Source organism: Bidens hawaiensis, unplaced genomic scaffold (assembly GCF_021521415.1).
Source record: "Bidens hawaiensis isolate Kalapana, Puna unplaced genomic scaffold, B.hawaiensis_p1.1 tig00059883_1, whole genome shotgun sequence".
Classification (NCBI taxonomy): domain Eukaryota; kingdom Viridiplantae; phylum Streptophyta; class Magnoliopsida; order Asterales; family Asteraceae; genus Bidens; species Bidens hawaiensis.
In genome coordinates, this window is record NW_027500779.1 from 47,031 (window position 1) to 54,190 (window position 7,160).

Here is a 7,160-nt window from a genome sequence, read left to right on the forward strand (position 1 = left end):
CTTCTATTCATACGCATTTCCATGCACAGACATACATCTTATTCATTCGTCCAACATTTAGCCCATGTGATTCTTTCTGACCAAATTCGAGTTAAGATGAATGGTGAAGCTGAAAGGAAAGCTTGGTTGCTCATTGACAAATGGTGTGGCACGGTGGACTCAACCTTGAACTTATCTTATGGACCTTCATCAGAATCCAAAACCAAGATTAATTCAACACAAAATATGTTATTAGAATGCTTAAAAGCCTTTGAAACCAGCCCTAACGAACGACCTAGCCAAATTAGTTGGCTATGCCGGGTTACATGTTTCATGGTTTGGTTTACGGTTTGAAAATTCAAGTTTTACTGCTCGATTTAAGGTTTGGAATTGGCCTAGTAAAAACATATTGGTTTTATCTTACTGGGTCAAGTTATTCTACAAAGGGGAACAAAAATAAGAAGGATACTGTTATGTGCTAAAAAATCTGACCTAAACCAAACCTTCTTAGCCTGTTCAACAAGTGAGGTCGAGAAATTATGCGAAAACCAGTCGACCAGACAACAAAATCCTAAACTATAGCACAACTGTTAAAATCAAATGTACTAAATTGAGTTCATGAAATAATGGCAAGAGTTTTAAACAAATGAACATATTTCATTTGTAAATATAGTTCCTTCTATTTATTTCACACACGACTACAAGCATCCCATGAATATACGATCTCAAAAGTCAAAGTCATCATGATTCGGCTTAGGTGAAGTCAACAAAGCCGCATAGAGTCTTAACCGATCTTCCCCAAGCGAAGAGCACCTAGATAAAGGTCGTCTTGGTCTGATGAACGACAATGATGTCAAAGTGAGACGGTGACGATACCGCCTCCAGGCCAATTGGATCGCAACTGCAGCCCAAGTCCGCCACCCTGGAGAATAATATCGTGCACTTTTCTTAACTTTTTCATTCACAAATGTTTATCTAAAATGTTGTGTCACGTATTTAACGTCATCGGCTTTTAGCCCGAAAGCCTCAGTTGTCTCTAGGGTGACGAGTGTTGATGATGATGGTGGTAGTCTCTCTAGGGTGTCCGAAGGCACCATGATAAGAGCTCGTCGCCGCTGAAGTTTCCAGGGCCTAACATGCAACAACTGTTTACTCCGTCTCGGAGTACTTGGCTGCTTTGGAGATGGCCTCTTACAATGAAGAGCATTCTTTGTACTGGGTCTCCTCTTGCTATCTACGCCAATTACACAACACGAAAACAATCAGGTTTTGGTTGATATTTATAACATGTTCAATGGTTTTTATAATTAGATTGTAAATATGTCAAGTGGGCTGGCATGTTGACATATTTCTCCGAAACACAACTTTTTGATACATGATATATAATGCTCTTCAAGCATAATTTAGGGGAAATTGTAATTCACCATTGACTTTGACAAAGTGATTTGACCTTTTTATTTACTCAAATATCGTTAAGCTTTCTTTAAAATCAAGAAATGGCTCCTATTGAAAATAAGCTGCGCCACGCCAGATGAAAATCTACTATGCCAAAGTGACCCAATCTAGTGTGCCAAAATGACACATGTCACGCTTTGATTGTTCAGAAAGTTAAAGGTCATGTTTATTTTGCAATTATCTTAACCAAATTGGCTATATTGATTATTTTCAAATTTTTTTACAACGTAGTTTGTGTTTGGGTTTATGTGGACTTACAGTTTCTCCCTTAGTAAAAATGAGGGACTTCACACGATCACATATATTCTCGAGGACCAAATTGTCCATATGTTGAAATAAAGGTACCTGAGTAAAACATTTACCAATGTAAGATTTCAAGGTAATAAACAAATAAAACAAATTCTACCTCACCCCTCCAAGACTTGTCCCATCTATATTTTCAACCCAACTAGTTTGCAATTTTGTAAAATAAGTCCAAATAGATTCTACTACTCAATATACTATAAGCAATATGTTGATTAACACACCCAAGTTTAACGTTATATACCTGCCTGACCAATTCCAAACAAAGGTGATACTTAATGTCTCTTCGATTTGTGCGTGTCATCCTTGCACAGGGGCCATGCTAATCTTCTCTGTATCGTTCCAAATTTATCGGATGCCAGCTTGTTTCTTTGATATTGTTGCATGCAAAAATACCTATATACATCCAAACCCAAGTTTAAATTACTCAAATTGAAAACTTTTATGTCGAATCATCGTATTTATATATGAATATGCGTATTTACCTTTATATTACCAAATTTGTTGGCATCTTTATGAAAAAATCTTAGATGTACACACATCATAAGTAGTTGTATTACATGCAAGACACCTATTATACTTCTGCTAAAAAAAGCATTGCAAATTCACTATATGTAGTTACTACCCTATGTTCTATCAGCATCGGGTTTTGCCTTTTAAAACTGAACTGAATCATACACTTTTTCTTTGTAGAAAAGTAAGAAACTATTCGAAAAGTAGAATCAGTAGTATAAAAAATATATATTTTTCTAAAATTCAAAAAATATACAAATAATGCTAATAATGTATTATTTTATATAAATTAACTGACGAGAAATATATATATTATTTGATTATTTGTAGTACAAAAGATGAGTACAATAAGTACGAGGTGGAGGAACAAGTACAAGTAGCAAAAGCCCATGTAAGCTAACACATGAAGTACAACGCTTGATGCGTACTACATAAATCAACCACTATTCTTATTGGTCACCAACAATTACATATAAACTATATAAGCATAATCCCATTAACTAGAAGAGCCAAAAATCAATCGGGTCAAGTCTGGCGGGCCGAACTCTCAGAGAAATTAAAACATCATTGAGTGCAGCGTTGATGAAATCCCATCAAACGAATGTTTGATGTTTCGTCAATTCTGCACTCAGTTACGTTTTTACTTCTTTTCTGATACCTTTTCAATCTTCTTTAGTTCTTTACGCCACACAAGGGAAGATCAAGATCAAAATCAAAATTGACTAGGATAAACACATTTCGAGTTATACAAAAAGCGATCAGAATGAAAAGAAAAAAAAACGTCCCTTCTGATCTCGAGGGTGCTGGTGTTTTATTGTTGGTTACAATACAATAAAATCATGTAGTGCTAGAACTCTTTTTTTCTTTCTTATTCCTGAAAAAACACATTTTAAAAATAACATTTTTAGGGGAGGAATGGTTATGTAACCTTTTGTTATGGAGCCATGAGTCGTTCAATTATATAGAATAAATCCTCCACCAAATCTGTTTTAAATAAAAGATCTTGCAATGTATGCATCACATCATACTCAGGGTCCAACTTCCTCTGCCAACCCTGCACCAAAATCAAGAAAAGCCAAGAAAATTTCAAAAACTTGGTCAACCGAAAAATCAACATTGGTAAGTGAAGAAGTTGTTCATAAACCGTTGAAACCGATCAAACCAAAGCAAATTGGCCGGTTTAAAATTTATATTGTTCGATGGATGATTTGGAATTTACGTTTAATTTTTTTATTTTTGTTTTTCATATTTAGAAAAATATGTATTATACTCTTAAAATATTTTTTTATCTTTTTCAACTTTTTACTCCAAACTAATGACTTTGAAAGAAACTAACTTAAAAAATCAGTTTCAAAACCGTTAAGCTGGGCGGTTTGATCAACCCACCCAACCCGACCGGTTTGGTTTGTAGTTTCTGAAACCGTAGTTAGCGGTTGGGGCCAAAGCCTTAAAATAACCAGCTGAGCCAAACCATTAACACTAAAAAAGAAAAAAAATATTCGAGAAAAATCGTTCATAGATGTAAGAAATTACCTCCAAAACCAAAGTAGTTACAATTACAGTGCACACATTGTCATCAATATTAACTCTATGACGCCTGACTTGCTCAAGCAACTGTTGCATACAGTCTGCGGGATTTAAGGTATCACCTTCTGCAGAACTCCATAACTTAAATGATTTCTCAACATCCTGTCACAAATCACTTTCTTTAAGATTGCACACTTCAAGAAACTATAAACATCTATACAAGATAAAAAACATATCTTTATATAAACTAGTAAATAAAGAGAACCATACTAAGTTGTAGCGGGTCCATTTGAAATATCAAAACGTATCGCTTTGGTAATTAAAAATAGATTCAAACAAATAAAAAAAAGAGAAGAAAAAAAAAGAGAAATTCAAATACTTCGTAAACAAAAGATATGAAATCGAACTTTAAAAATCAGTTTACAAGATAAAGTCGTGTAAAACCATAATCCATCAAGATTTAGTATTATTCAGTAAATCCCACCAATAGCAAAGCTATGGTAGGGTCTAAGGAAGGTAAGATGTAGACAGCCTTACGCCCTTACCTCTACGACTTTACCCCATAGGAATAGAGAGGCTGCTTCCCGTGAGACCCCCGGCTCGAGCACCACTTATTATATGACAATGTTAAATACAATAACATGGAAATATAAGTGTGTTTTACATATGATGGTAAGCAGTAAATTAAGTCGCAGACAATGGAAAAAAATGTGAGAGAATGTTACATTTTGGTGCAAGTGCCCTTCAGAACTTATAATAAAAAAATGTTACTAGTTATATCTGGAAAGAAATATCATTTGGCTCCTTAATACCCTATATAAAAATAAGGCAGAAAAGAGAACAAGAATATATAAATACATACCAAAAGCATTTTTAAAAGTGCATGAGTCCCAATATGAGCAAGCCCAGATTTAATGCCTACGTGTCCTTCAAGCTCATCAACATAATGCAAAATACTTTCACCATGTTCAAAAGTTTCCACTAAAATAGCAGGATGTACAAGTGGATACAAAGGCCTCGGGAATGACACGTCTTACCATCGTCTAAAATTATATATAAACCGACTCAAATGAGCCGCCTCTCGGGAAAGATCAACTTCAGACATCATAAAAACAGCAAATTGTTGTATGCCCATTTCAAAGTAGGAATAAATGCCGACACTTTCGCGAACAAATTTAATAAAATAAAATCCCGTCTAATCGCTTCACTAACTCCCGGATGTCTAACCTTAACTGCAACAAGAATCGGCTTGATACGTTGATCAGGATGACGAAACCTTAAAGTTGCTCGATGAACTTGTGCTATGCTTCCAGAAGCTACCGGTTCTTCCTCAAAATTTTCAAATATTTCGGGTAATAAACGACCGAATGCTTTTTCTATAGTTTTCTTTGTGTAAGCATAGCTATGTGCTGGTGCTTTTGTTTGAAGGTCTGCAAGCTCGGTGCATAGATCGTTAGGAAAAAGATCGGGCCTTGAAGCAGCCCACTGGTCCCATTTGATAAATGCGGGCCCTGCCTTTTCTAAAGTGTAATGAACACACCGTAACCATTTCTTACGAAACTCAACACCAAACGAGTCAGCAAATGGAGTCATAGTAATAGATGGTGCAAATAAAAAAGCTAAGTATACTGCTCTAACACATAATATTAAAACTTCCACAAGAGAGAATATAAACGAAGTTAAGTAAACGCGTCCGTCTTGTGCGTGTGTGTAAAGATCGGTTTTATAAGAAAACCCATCAGCTTCAGCCCATGATCTTTGTGTGCACGCCAGCTCACCTAACACAAAAGCTAATATACCAGGACCGATCAGCTGTGATCTACTCAAAGCAAAGCTAACTGCACAAGCGATCCTGTTCATTGATTGTGATGGCCAGTTATGCGTACAAATCTGTGAAACTATTCTCCATGCAATTTTGAGCATGGTGTGAAACTTTAGTACTTGCTGATACGAAATATAATCTTTGAAAATGTTTATAACTCCATAAGGTTCTGTTTGCTTGATGAAATGCATGACAAGTGAAGCCTTTTCCATGAATGCTATATTGTGAATATAGTTTATGATAGGAGCGAGAAAACCTAACTGCCAATTGGGATCCACGATTGTTTACTTCAAAGAAAGAGGTCTTATTGATTGGAAGGGAATGTGCTGCCCTTTTAACATTGGCAAGAGCCAATAACCTGCATAGAATGATATATCACCTCTGTTAGCATGCCAGACATGTGAGATAGTTAAAATAATACAGATACCATACTTTAAACAGGCAGGATTATGGCTGTAAACGAACTGAACCATTGGCGAATTGTCATGAACAGTTTGGTGGGAAGTTCGTTCGTTTAATAAATGAACGAACACGAACAAGGACTTTCGTTCGATTAACTAAATGAACGAACACGGACAGAGGTCATGTCCGTTCAATGGTGTTCCTGAACGCTCAATAACTTGTTCGTTTACGCCTGTATATGTTTGTTTGTTTGTTTATAACTGTTTGTTAAAGATTTCAATACTTTTTAATGAGTTTTCTAATATTATCATATAGATTTAAGCAAAACGATTTGGAGCTAAGGGTCTCTCTGGAAGCAACCTTTCTATTCTTCGGGATAGAGGTATGGTTTGCCCACATGCCATCATCCGCAGACCCTGCTTATAGCATTGCCATTTGTGGGATTTCACTGAGTATGGCTGTTGTTGTTGTTGTTTATTTAAGCAAGGCCTTGTTCGGTTTTGGTTTATATACAACCCTAGGCGGGATGTACAGGTTTGAAAATGCATATCAAGTAACTAATGCACGAACATAATATGTGCTCAAATAACGCCTAATAAACGAGACAAGGCAATAGACTATTGCAACACCAAACAATCAGCCGATCAGTATACGACTATTATCTCGTTATTCATGCTGGTGATGACTTAGGATTGAAAATGAGCTGGCTAATCATTTGCACAGGAAGCAATTTGCAAAGTGCGAGCAAACATAATAAGCGACGTTAGGTACCTTGAAAAAGCCATGTAAATTAGATGAAAATCGGTGGGGAACAATAATTAGGTGAAATAGGACACATGCCGGCATTTTCACCGGCTTAATTATTTTGAGTCATTGTTGTTGTGATCCTGGCGGAGGAACACGGCGGTTGCGGTAGTTGTTGGGTGAACGGAGGTTGGTTGATTGTGGAGGCAACGGTTTGATTTTGGGATTCCTTATTTAATTGAAAAAAGTCCTTATTAATTTATAAATTTTTTAAAAGAAGTTTTAAAATAAATATTTGGATTAAATTATGTGTTGCAGAAAACCAAAATGACTAAAATTGACGTTCTTTTTAAAAGAAGTGTAATGGGTTTTGAGAGAAAGAAGGGTTAGAAATTCTTAACTTTACAAAACCCCT

General features: G+C 35.8%; 1 non-coding gene and 1 pseudogene across 1 annotated transcript; both read right to left on the bottom strand.

The window, feature by feature from the left end:
* Positions 1–1,999: 1,999 nt before the first annotated feature.
* Positions 2,000–2,100, bottom strand: LOC143602813 (U6 spliceosomal RNA). The gene has a single exon (XR_013147922.1). It is a non-coding gene; the product is annotated as a U6 spliceosomal RNA (small nuclear RNA).
* Positions 2,101–4,406: 2,306 nt separating this feature from the next.
* On the bottom strand, positions 4,407–6,841 carry LOC143602812 (uncharacterized; annotated as a pseudogene).
* Positions 6,842–7,160: the final 319 nt, after the last annotated feature.